Source organism: Amia ocellicauda, chromosome 7 (assembly GCF_036373705.1).
Source record: "Amia ocellicauda isolate fAmiCal2 chromosome 7, fAmiCal2.hap1, whole genome shotgun sequence".
NCBI classification, from domain to species: Eukaryota; Metazoa; Chordata; class Actinopteri; order Amiiformes; family Amiidae; genus Amia; species Amia ocellicauda.
Genome location: NC_089856.1, coordinates 29372778 through 29386980, shown reverse-complemented (window position 1 = coordinate 29386980; position 14203 = coordinate 29372778).

Sequence of the window (14203 nt, the reverse complement as noted above, 5' to 3'; positions counted from 1 at the left end):
ACTCTATAATTTACACTCACACACACCTGTCAACTTGAACTTAACCCTGGTGACCCACATTTAGAGATGTTTACCTTTGCTCTGTCTATACTGCTTGTAGGCTCTCAACAAGGTGGGCTTCATTAAGGATGCTAACTCACTGTCCAGCCGCTCTCTCCCTCTCCCTTGTTCCTGTCCGGCCCCGTTCCGCGGGGCTCTCCTGGCAGCTGCTCAATGGGAATCGCCAGCTGCCTGCATCCTCTTCAGTCTCTCTGCTCCATCTGGAAATCCGGGAATGGATTTCACATTGGGGGAAATGTGACAAACAGACACGGCCAGACGCATCCAGTACGCCCACCCCCAGCCTCCACGTCTGCTCCTCCGGGGAAACCAGAGCTCCACACCGGCTCTGGCTACATGGTACTTCTCCCCACTCACTGTTACAGATTGTGTGTTTGCTTGATTTTAATTTTTTATTTTCCTCTTGCAAAGTAAGTCAATTTAATCTATTTTCAAACAATGTTGATTAGTAGAAATTGTTAAAAATGTATATATAAATATATGTGTGTGTGTGTGTGTGTGTTTATTATAGATTTCTATTTACCCCCATGAGATTATATATAACACACTTGGGACCCCAATGTTCATTGTATACTATTGTATTGTGTTTTATTAAAAATGCAGTTGAAGTACACCGTATTTTTATATTTGTAGCTGACATAGGTTGCTCTCTCCATCTCTACGATCCAGTCTTTCCTCCGTTCTTCATCACAGAGGCCACACAGAAATATTGAACAGTCACATCTTTCAAAGCTCTTCATTTTTTCTGCTTTGCTCCAGGGCAAATTTCCTTTCATTCTTCTAAGAGCAAATAAACTCCAGACAGTTTTCTTAAAATATGTTGAATTGGGGGGGGGGCACTTTATTCATTCATCCTTTCCATAATTCTATTCCCCCTTTGTAGATTGTTACCTTTGAACTTTGATAAATATTTACATGTAATTCCCCTGTGTGTGCAAGGGATGGTTCATGGCTTTACCAGGGTAAAGTTTTGTAAGAGACTCCCCAGCGAGCTAAACTGGTCTGTACTCCAGACACGGGGGGCCCAGAGGAATTCAGAGGACGGACCCAAGGACTGTTTTCAGCTTTAATACTTTTAAGCCCCTATCCCAGTGTTGTCTCTCTGCTGCCACAGGAGACCACAGGAGAGCTTGCACAGTGTTTCACTGATCACAGTGTTTGCTCTGAATCTGATCAGAACATTTAATGGAACAACCGACACAATGACAATGACAACATTGTTTGCAGTGACAATGACAGACACTAATGTGTGACTCAGATAAAACATATGCAGCTTAAATCAGTACGGCATGGTTCGTGGTGTAGTTTTAGTTAAATTTAGAGTTGAAAAAAGTGTAGCAAATGTTGCACCAGAGCAATAGTCATTTAAAAGCTATCCCTTGTGTTGTTTTTACATGGGGGGGCTTCTTTCCTGCTGCCTGTGCTAGTATTTTGGCAGGCGTTTGTCTTGGAGATTTAAACTAAGATGACATTTCCCCCCCTTATCATCACATCTCTAGAAATCTGCTAACAATCAGCCGCTGGGAGTTCTGTCGTCAATGCGGTTTCCTTAACAGCTGACATTTGCAGCCGAGATCCAGGAAACGTTGTTTGCTTTAGTTTATTTGGAAGTGGAATAAGTGCATGGGAAGCCTCGCTGAGGCGTTTCGCGATACCGAAAACGGCAATCATTTGGCGTTGGCCTTTGAAAGCACGGCTGGGGTGCAGGAGGCCTGTCTGTCACATCGCCTGTGTGCTCCGGGATCCTGCAGGCTGACAGCTGAGATCAGTTACGTTCGACTCGGGATTCCCGCTCCCCGTAAGCTAAGCCAGACAACAAACAAGCTCCACTATAAACAGTGATAGAGACCAATAAAACCTCACTGATCCAATGTCCTCCGTATCACAGACCCATCTGCCACAAGCTGGGTTTACTGGGCTCTTAAAGAGAGGCCAGAGCACCGGTGGCATTGGGAACGGGCCAGACTGAAAAGGAATCAGTGACTAGTAAAACACAGACTAGAGCCAGGGTCAGCACAGAACACTTGACCTGCGATCACAGGTGTTCGCCAGGGCAGTGTGGGGGCATATTATCTACATTCCTGAAGCTGTCTGCCCCACAGTTTCCTCTGTGTCGCCTGAGGCTAGATGTCCAGTTCTTTGAAAGTTGGTCGGTTTCTGCTTCAAAATGCTAATCCATCCACAAGCTTTGTTTGTGTGTTTTGACCTGAGTTTCCAGAGTCAAGGAAACTCTTTTGCAAGCCACTTTCCCTCCACGTCAGGTTTTGAAGCAAATTCAAGTACAACATGAATGGAACTTCAGCCAGCACTCAACCAACCACGTTTTTGAAGGAGAAAGTCAAGAGAAGTAGGCATTGACATAGACACAGCACTGAGTAAATGACTTGTCGTGGCAGATGTGTGTGTTTCTCCTTATTCCTGGGGTAATGTGGTGAGGATGTCCATGTAAACGAAGTTGAGACAACTTCAAATAGAGCAGGGGGGGTGGGTTCTTCTCATGCATAATGAAAACATTGTGACTCTGTGAGATCTCCTTCACAAAGGACTTGTTGGAAGACAATGGGAACAGCTGTTCAAATCACTCATGTTGTTTTACTGCTCAGCACCTAACAGCCACACACACACGCACGCACACGCACACTCACACACAAACACACAAACTGACACCCACACTTGTGTCTCAGCTTCTCGTTAGCACTCTCCTTCACACTGAATGTGGCACAAGTGTGTCAAACAGGCCTGAAAGACAACAGAAGTGAACAAATATACAAATTCACATTTGTAGACATCGATACATATATTTGTGTGCATACATGCATTTGAGCATTAATACATATGTGAGGAGATATGCTGTGTTGCTAAGAGTATTGGGACAACCAGAATTTACCTCAAAACAGCTGGGTATCATGTCACCAACCTCTATCTTGGATTTGGTTTTGGATATAATCCACTACCTGTGGAGTGAGTCTTGGACCAATTACTTTTGGTAATAAAGAGAAACAGATAGGTAGATCCCATGCATCTGTTTATGTGTAATATTTATTTATGTCCTTACAAACTTAATTTACATTTATTGGGTACAACAGTCGTTTGTCAATCTAGAGCCGCATCTACAATCCTATTGGACCGCCTGCTGGTTGTTGGAAAGGCTTTGGAACATCTGGAACATGCGTGATACTGAAATGAAAGCCAAGCCTGACATCTAGAGGTAGATATGTAAGTCTGCACAGAGATCAAGGTACTGTGTGTGCGTAGTATGTATTTTTATATTTATTTATATAGCGCCAAAGGCAACTCAAAGTGCATTGACAGAGCATATACAGTTACTATATTCAACTAATTCAACTAAAATAAACCTCAGTGAATGTGAAAAAATGTTACTTTGAAGGAAACTGTTGCAGAGGCTATACATGTATACAAAGCGTGGAGCTTTCTTTCTGATAGCACAGTCTCTAATATGAAATAATACATTAAGACTAAATCAATCTACTTTGAACGATTAAGACATGAGTAGTTTACAATTACTTGAGGTCATCATGCATTTTGTATTATATTTTGTAATGTATTGTACATCTCCATCTACTGGACTTTGATTGTATTACAAGACTGAAAAGAAAGCTGTTGCCCATGTCTCAGTCTGGGATGAAACCATTGGACAGTCACTATTAATGCAAGCCACTGTACAACAGACACTCACTGTTTCTTGTTTGTTTGTTTGTTTTGTTTTGTTTTTTAAGAGATGAAGTAAGAATTTGGACACAAAATGATTATTAAAGCCCCTTTTTATGTAAGTGAATTACATTTGTATAATTTGTATTTTATTGTGGCAGGGAGTGGGTATATAATCCATTTATATAAACCCTTTGACTGAGGATTTGGAAATTAGTTTGTATGAAGCTATTCATTTGCTTGTCTTGACAATCACTTTCTCAGTGCAATAACGTACTGGTCTAGTTAAAAACTTGTCAGATTCTCACATTTATACTATGACATTCCCTAAATGACAGTTCATGTTTTGTTTGATTTGGTTTGAGGTTTGTGTTCAACATGTTGTTCTTGAGTGGTGATGTCAGTACAAGGATTATGTTGTCAATATCTCAGACTGAATTCCTGACTCAGCCTTCTGGAGTGAGTTCGTTTAACACTTTCCTCTTCTCTTCTGTCCTCTATATTAAGTGTAACTTGTAAAAACCTCATAATATTTGGATCAATTCAAAGCCTGTGCTCATAAAAAAATATATTGAAACCTCCAGCTGTAACAAAATCAAGAATATGCTCTTCCTCTGGTTGACTGCAGTCAGAGAGCCCTGTTTCTCTGTAGGAGTCTTATACACAAAGCACTACACTGTCCAACACTAACATCGAGCTGAGACAGCTAGGCTGCAGTAGTTGATGTCAGCCCACACAGCTTCAGCTTTGTGCAGAACCAAGACAACAACAAAAAGATTTAAAAACAGAACAAAAAACTGGTATGGCATGACTACAAAGACAGTAAAACACCTCCAAGGTATGTAAACAATGGGTAATTACCATAGCAGAAGATGACAAATTGACACACTCTTGGTGTCCTTGTGGGCTGCATCCCAGCTGAGATGTGACATAACTAAAGCACTAATTTGCTTAATGCAACCAGCCCCCGGGATTGTACAGCACTAGAGACTGGAGCTGAGTGTGCTATGCTTTAACAGGTAAGAAAAGTGAGCAGGGGACAGAGGTAAAGATGGAGGGGACCTGTCCCTCTTCTCTGTGCGTTGAATGGATACCACCTGTGGGATCAGGGCAGAACTAGAAGGGGGATGTTTTCTCTGTGCATCTCTCATTCATACATTCTTCGTTGGTGAGAGTGTATTCTTGTATATTCAGTGACAGCATGCCACCTGGGAGAGACTGAAGGTGCACTGGGTTTCAGATGCACTTCAGAGCTGAATCAATCTTGCACTCGCTTCAGCACCCGAGGTGTGAGAGGAGCCAGCAGCCACATTTCAATGCAATGACCGAAATTCCAGCTCTGCGCTACATCCGAGCAGCCATCAGTCCCCTGCGCAGCCCAACACAGACGCATGGCACACATTTGTATTATGCCATCTTTGCAAATGAATGACACTTATCTAGCAGACTGAGGGCCGGGCAGGAACCGGAGGAAGGATTGAAGAGGACTGAAGAATGAAGACGTGTCACCATAGGAAAGGTCCAGACACGCAAAGAGAGCCGGGTGCGACCCCTAGTCATATGCCCACAGGACGGAGATAGGCAGTACAGGGATGGTTGGCATCTCTGCAGACAACTTCTCCGGCGTGCAACCATAAAGATATCCATCCTCTTTCTCTGTGGAATAAATGCATCCCGGTTTCATATGCGAATCGGCGTGGAGAGATCCACACCAGTGTTGCGGCTACGGAACCCGCATTGCAACAGCGCATCTCTCGCTCAGCCCCCGGGACGCCTGTCCGCCCGGCACCGCGGGGAGTGATCCACTGTCGGGAGAGCAGAGACAAGGTGGGCTCGCTTGCTTGGCTGATGCGCTTACCCCCTTGGTTTGAACAGGGTGGGGGGGGGGGGGATGCACACCGAAAAGGCATTTGAAGTTGAAGGATGAGGCAAAAGGCATTTACTCAGCAGTCTGAACCCGACAAAACGTGTAACGGAGGCGGATCGCGAATAGTCCGGATCTCTTTGTGCGCTTTCATCGTGCTTCTCGCACCCAGACATGGTTTTATTGGACTCCCTTCTGCGACGGAGCAGCCACCAGAAAACGTGAAGTGAAGTTTACTTCGTGCTGCAGCTTTCTTCACCCCCGACCTCCGTCTCTGTTGGAGTTTGTGTGCATATTTTCCCCAGTTTTTTTCCCCCTCCTCTCTGTGAACGATGGATGATGGGGGTGATGGATAAGGGACCCGATTGAGAAACCTACCTGGGATTGTGAATAGAAAAGCACCCGAGGAAATGTAAGTAAGAGACGACTGTGCATCGCTTCATGTGTCGGCTTGCTTTGCAGAGCACAAATCGATACGGATTGCTCACTGAAATATTGAATGCATTGAGTAGTTGTACTCTTAGAAGTTGTAGTAGGCTGGTAGTAGACTAGTAGTAGTAGCAACAGTAGGAGAAGTAACAACAATAACATCATGGAGGCACTTCAGTACTTTCAACTTTTATTTTTAATATTTTTAAAACTGGATGGATATTGTCATGTTCTGACACTCCATGCTGATATTTCATAATTGAAAACAAATACATATTAGAACATACCAGGGAGTGATTCCTGATTGCTTAGCTATACCTGGGAAAAGTGAGTGTTAATTTTATTTATTTATTTATACCTCAACTACACAAATTATATTACATATTCATATGAATAGTTTTGTTTTATTATTATTATTATTATTATTCTAATATCCAAACAAAGACAAATAAACAGAACACAGGTTACGAAAAATGACACATTTACAAATACAATACCATTAATAGACACCAATCTATCAAAGCGTTATTTCAAACAGATCATGCTTTGGATAACAGAAGTATGACAATGGTCCTGTGTGTTAAACAGTGACAGGTATATGTGAACTGTATTGGGATGTAAAGGTGTATTTTTGTACACTGTTTTAATGCTTTGATGTCGTGATGCAAGGGCATTGTCTTCTCGTTATGACGATGAAGATGGTGAGCAGGTCTCTATACTGCGTAATCCTGCTGCTGTGACAATATTATTAGTCATGGTCTCATCTCTTGCCAAGGCAGGCTGACTGTGGTTAGAAGTACACACGTAAAACAGCTTTGATATAGGACTTCATATCGTGCTATAATCTGCTATAGATTTGCTATAGAGATTTGTATTCTTGTTTCGTTTGCTTCAATTGATCCAAAAACACGTCCGTAATACAATACACCTGAAGAACATCAGCCAGCATTTTTATTTATGTATTTATGTATTTCTTTTTATATATAAGTGTTTTCACACAACTTGTCCTTGGCTTTTTGATATATTACCCTGGGTGTAATTTACATACTGGCTTTCTACTATATATCATCATCAACAGCTATTTCAATCCACTGCAATATAATTAACAATTAACAATTGCACAAGACAGAATAACTATGTGTCAAACTATGTGGTGACAGGTTTATCTTATGTACATATTCATTTTAAAATAATGCTTATGTAGACTTTCATACATTTCAGGAAACTCAAAGTGTTAAAGGGTCTTACAGTATAGCTTTATAGTAAAATTAACAAGCAATAACCCTGCAGTGAAAGTTTGTATAATACATGTGTTACAAAAACACAATTGAAAAATTATTTTCACTCCATATGGGACATACAGTCATCCTAGGGTCACCATGTGTTCATTTTATTCCCAAGTTGTTTTTCTTGTTTTGTTTTATATAGTTGTTCCTTGGTCAAATGTAAATAGGAAACTTTAACTCCAGTCCCAGTTCTTCAGGTAAATGGGTCACTGTGTCAGAGCCTGAAGCAGAACGCAATTAGATTTTCAAAGCAGCACTTTTAACTTAGCACTTCAGTCAAGGAGCTGGAGGAAACAGCAATTTACACCAACAGCCTACATATCTATCTATATCTATAATATGAAATCATGTTGAATTGTAGAAAAGAGGGAACACAATGCGTCAGAAATCAGAGCTCAGTTTCAGAGTGGATGACCATATCGGTACAACATTTACACCCACACGGAGTTTACACCCTTTTGTTCTTTAGGTGAAAAAATGCTGTGAAGTTGTGATGGGTCAGATGAATGTTCTAGGATGATTATTAAATACGTTTATTTAGGAATCTAGACATTATTTGAACAGTGTGTGTGGTTGGCTTTTAAATTGTGGCGAACTGTTCTGACTAACAAGGATGTTTATGATTTTGGCCTAAGTTGACTTAGAAAATACAGAAAAACATTATTGTTGTGGTCCTATCCTATTTTGTCTAAATATGTTAGTATTTTTACCACTGTATGCCAAACTACACTTTACTGTATTTTACCACAGTACAACACACTACACTTTAGCTGTTTTTCCTACGGTACACCACACTCCACTATATCTTCCCAGCTAGGGAAGCTGGCCCACTGAACGCACTGGTATGCCTCAAAAACAGTTATGAGTATTTTTCAGGTGACTAATCGCATTTCATAAAACCCAGACACACCAGTCAGAATTCTATATGCTTAGCTTAATCAATATAACCGCAAACATAAGGTCAACAAGAAAATAATGACCTTATCTCTTTATCTTCCAGCCTACTTTATTGTACAGGTTTGAACATATAGATCCAATGTGCTAGCAGTATATCATCCATTAATTCGTTCATTTTCTATAACCGCTTCATCCGGTACAGAGTCACGAACCCAGCAGACACAGGGTTACAAGGCAGGGTACATGCTGGCCAGTCCCTCGCAGGGTAGCAGACTCACAATCACATGACTACATGGCAATTGAGAGGAGCCAATCAACCTAGGCAGCGTGACTATGGGTTGTGGTATGAGCAGTAATTCATAATGTACACCTCAATAACTCAATCAGTTAAAACACTGGAGCTGCTGTGTTGCTAATGCGCCAGTGTATTTATACAGGTACGGTACATTGGTCTTGCCAGTCTGCAGCGATATGCCCAGAGAGAGAGACATAGTGCTCCATTACCCCCTGGGAGCCATCACTCCGAGGCACTCGATACCCCACAGTGACGGAGCGTTACCTATTGGCACGTCTGTGGTTATATTTAGCTTGCCGGGGCCTGAGTGCATTGGAGAGGATGTATCCAGCACGCTCTTAATCAATCAGGTCTCATTAACACAGAGTGCGCCGTCCACAGGGTGCACAGATCAATAGTATTCTTTACTGAGTGAAGTAATAATCATAGTGGAAGCTTTGAAAAAGTGAAAGCACTGAGATTACTTTTGATCATCCATAGTACTGTGAGTATTTCATATTTCAGAAATGGAAATCCTGCACAATACTAAATTCCCACTATAGGAGTCAAGTGAGTCTATTAGTAATGCATTATATGTGACTGAAGCTGCATCCAGATATTTTTTCCTCCCCTTTTGTATTAAGCATGAACTCTTTTAGTTTGGCAGTGTCTCCTTATCTCCTACAGGCATTATTGAGTGTGGGGACGCAGTGTCCCAAGTTATGCAGACCATTTCTAGTAACAAAGTTAGCACTGTGTTCTTGTTTGGTTCTCAGTTTCTGTAATGATGATTAAAAAAAGGAAAAGGAAAAAAGAAAAAGCAAGACAACACCAACAACAAAACCACAGAAGAGAGTCATAGATGTTAGTTTGCAACACACAATTATATGCAAACACCCCCCATAATTACAGGCATACAAATGCTTAGCCTCACACACACACACACACACACACACACACAGCATCTTGCATACAAATGTTAATTCGTCAGTCAGATGGATGTATTTTTGTTTTTTTAATTCTTATTCATGCAGTGCTTGGTGGTTAGCTGTACAGATTGTCCAATGCTACCATTAGTCATAGGAACTCCAGCTAGTCCAGCTTGAGGAGCAGATGGTAGCAGCAATGGGCAACCTGTATCACACACACACACACGCACACACACACACACACACACACACACACACACACAATTACACAAGCCCATACAAATATACCCTCAAATAGATGCTGATTCAGAGACATCCATCAGGAGTCAGCCTGTATGGGTTCTGTATCAGTGAACTAATGGCAATCAATTTTAGCAATATAGGTGGATTGACATTCCCTTCTTATGTTCTTCAACATGAACAAACACATTTATTTATTCATTCATTCATTCAGTCATTTAGGTTGTTGGGTTGCTCTTATTAATTCAGCATCACAACTGCATTGCAACTGTTTAAAGAAGCACAGCCACACAGAACCCCACCCACAACCACACACAAGACCGCACACCGTGTACCCGAGTTATACACACAGATCCATTCCCATGCAGAAAGAGAGAAAAAGAAAGAAAAAGAAACATTAATGTGAAGACAACCGGCACATGTACAATCTGTGCACAAAACACACACAGTCTGGTACTGTCAGCCACAGGCACGGCCACACTCACACACACTGTCCCTGTCAGAGGCATAAGCTAACACTGCACCCTGCCATGTGGACAGGATGCCCACACCTCCTGTGACATCCACAAAGGCCACACAGGTGAGGAGGGGGTGCCTGCTATACTGCAGTATTCTGTGTGCTGACACAGCAGTTGCAAATCAGATTGTTTGTGGTGGAAGCAGAGGCAATCTGGAGAATCTCGTTTTCACTGCCTTGTACGGATGATTTTTTTTAAAGTATACTATGTGAACATAATCAAGTTCCTCTTCTTGTTCTTTGCAACAAGGGAGTTTCAGCTCGAGTTTGCATTACTCATATCATCTACTTCTTGAAACTAGAAAGTGCTAAATCAGATTCTAAAGACTGTGGTGTCTTTATACAACTAACGTCGAACAACAACAAATCTGACCAAGATATTGACCTTGCAACACAAGCCCTGTAGAACATCAGAGAAAAACTCAGATCTACGCTATAAATGCCTTTACAGCTATTGTAATATTCATAACCATACTGTAGCCCTTTCTTTTTCTATTTCTTTTCCATTGTATTCATATTATTTTTTATAGATGACTGCGAAATGTCTGATGTAGGAACTCATTTTCTTTTCCAGTCTGTGATTTTCGAAGAGCGTTACGTTTGAAGATAGCTGTGAGCTCTGTCATTATCTGCAGAGTAGCAGGCTGCAGCTGTGTGGTCAACCACCTCACTCCTGAGCTGGCCAGGTGTTTGAGGGGCTGTTATGTGTCCATATCTGGAGGCTTATTTGTTTGTGCGGGTTTCTCGTCTCACACAGGGGCTCTGCTAAGTCCTCCACCCTACCGTAGTGAAATGAGTGGATTAAAACACAACACCCTGCACAAAACAGAACACGCATGCACTAACACAGCAGGGTCTGCTGGCTTGGGTCTTGTACATCACTTAGGCTCTGACACAGACGCTCGTGCAGAAGACTGATATTTCTGTAGTGCAAGGAAACTGCATAATTGTGTCTGGGTAGGGGTGGTTAAGCATGATGTGACAGGGCTCTAGTGTACCAGGTGTATAAGCACTTATTGGAGCTACCATGAAGAAGATCTAAAGAACAGGCTCTAAAACCATGAAACATTATTCATGATTAATATTATGATTAATTCATTTGGCTGACAGATATAGCCAGGGTGACTTATAGCTAATACAATTTTTCTATCAGATTGCATTAGAATTTCAAAGAAGGTACTACCACAAATCATTACCAAGGGGAACGGTTTCTTTGTGACTTCCCAGAGGGGTGTACATATTCTGGAACACAGATATATTGCAGCCACTGTTAAAAACACAAAATAACATGTCTGAATACACCACAACCCAAGTATTAAATCATGTGTAGTATACACACTTGGTCGCACCATGCGAGTTGGAGACTGGGTCTTTCTTAAAGGTAACACTATTGCCTGAGGGTAATTGTTCACCTCTGTAAAAATACATGGGCAAAGTACAAAAAATAAGTAAATCACAAAATAATGGATTAGAGTAAATTATGTGAAGGCCACCAGGGCATCACCTGCCTAGAGGTGGCAGGCACCAGGCCAAGTTTCTCAGTCTTATTAACTTGACTGATAAGTTACAATTTAGCTTGTGAAGTGAATCTGAGCTAGTGAAAAGGAAGAATGAACTCAATCAAAATACAATGCCTTGTGAAAGTATTCACCCCCTTGGCATTTTTCCTATTTTGTTGCCTTGGAATTAAATTGGATTTTTTGGGGGTTTGTATCATTTGATTTACACAACATGCCTACCACTTTGAAGATGCAACATATTTTTTATTGTGAAACAATAAGACAAATAAGACAAAAAAACTAAACTTCAACGTGCATAACTATTCACCCCCCCAAAGTCAGTACTTTGTAGAGCCACCTTTTGCAGCAATTACAGCTGCAAGTCTCTTGGGGTACATCTCTATGAGCTTGGCACATCTAGCCACTGGGATTTGTGCCATTCTTCAAGGCAAAACTGCTCTAGCTTCTTCAAGTTGAATGGGTTCTGCTGGTGTACAGCAAGTCATACCACAGATTCTCAATAGGACTGAGGTCTGGGCTATGACTAGGCCCTTCCAAGACATTTAAATGTTTCCCCTTAAACCACTCGAGTGTTGCTTTAGCAGTGTGCTTAGGGTCATTGTCCTGCTGGAAGGTGAACCTCAGTCCCAAATCTCTGGAAGACTGAAACATGTTTCCCTAAAGAATTTCCCTGTATTTAGCGCCATCCATCATTCCTTCAATTGTGACCAGTTTCCCAGTCCCTGCCGATGAAAAACATCCCCACAGCACGATGCTGCCACCACCATGCTTCACTGAGGGGATGGTGTTCTCGGGGTGATGAGAGGTGTTGGATTGGGTCAGACAGAGTTTTCTTTGATGGCGAGTTTTGGTGGGTGGCCCTCTTGGCAGGTTTGTTATGGTGCCATATTCTTTCAATTTTTTTTATAATGGATTTAATGGTGCTCCGTGGGATGTTCAAAGTTTCTGATAATTTTTTATAACCCAACCCTGATCTGTACTTCTCCACAACTTTGTCCCTGACCTGTTTGGAGAGCTCCATGGTGCCACTTGCTTTGTGGTGCCGCTTGCTCAATGGTGTTGCAGACTCTGCTGCTTTTCAGAACAGGTGTATATATACTGAGATCATGTGACAGATGGACTTTATTATGTACAATTATGTGACTTCGAAGCAAAGGGGGTGAATACATATGCACGCACCACTTTTCCGTTTTTTTTTTTTAAAACAAGTTATTTTTTTCATTTCACTTCACCAATTTGGACTATTTTGTGTATGTCCATTACATGAAATACAAATAAAAATCTATTTAAATTACAGGTTGTAATGCAACAAAATAGGAAAAATGTCAAGGGGGGTGAATACTTTCGCAAGGTACTGTAGCAAAGCTTTCACTTTTTTATAGCCTCACTAAAGGCTATTTATTTATAGATGCAAATTGTACACTAACTCTAATTAATTTATAAATATTATATCCAAAGAACTACTGATTTTAAAGTTGCATTTAATGTGAAAAGTATTAATGTATAAATTATGTTTGTCTTTTCCTAGTCTCTTCTTGTTATTCCAAGCATACGTCTTTCTATGCTTCTTTGTGTTCTTTGCAGATTCTGTGTGATTTTTGCATTTAGTGACCAAGTTTTGGATCCATAAGTGAGCACTGGTAGTTTACATTGATCAAATACCTTCTTTTTGCTCTTTTCTGATAGTTTACCGTTTCTTCCTAATGTACTTCATTTGTCCAAGATATAGATATAACTCTTGACTATATATATACTGAAGTGAGAGAGAGAGAGAGAGAGAGAGAGAGAGAAAGAGAGAGTGAGTCACTGCTGTATCGCTAAAGTAGATTGCAGTCCTTTTCCAGTTCTGAGTTTTGATTCTGCAGAAATCTTTGAGCAAACAAACCAGAGAAAGCAATCCACAGAACCATGAAATTCACAGAGCAATGCCTTCCCCTTCAGCTTCCAGTCATTTGCATGCACAGAGATTACCCCTGTCTACGGCTCCTTCTTTTAAATTGGTTAAACAGCATTACCCTGCTTTGAGCTGCTATACAAGCCTATTACTCTTCAGTCCTTCTTTTTCACACTGCAGCACAGTGTCATTGAAATAAAACGAGGACATGTTCTCATTACATAAATTAATGTATTCCGATCTACACTAAACTACCAACCATGATTGGGATATCAGACAAAATACAAAAGATAGCTGCTCACAATATATTTAGTAAATGTTTAGACTCACTGACTGGCCTTAATGACTGCTACAATTATTCTGATAGATGGCAGTTATCTGCCATTCACTTCCTTATTCGCTGTTCTAACTCTTCCAGAAGTGCTCGCAGTGATTGAAGATTGGATTCATGAATTGTTTCTGTTATTGTCTCTGAACCAGTGATACTCTCCCAGCTTTGTGACATTGTGAATGTGATAACAGATGTACAGGTCCTCATTTTTATTACATGAGTGAAGAGCAGAACTTTATTGCTGTGTCCTGTGAGCTCAGCAGAGGGCGCTCTTTCGTCTAGTTTGGAATAGC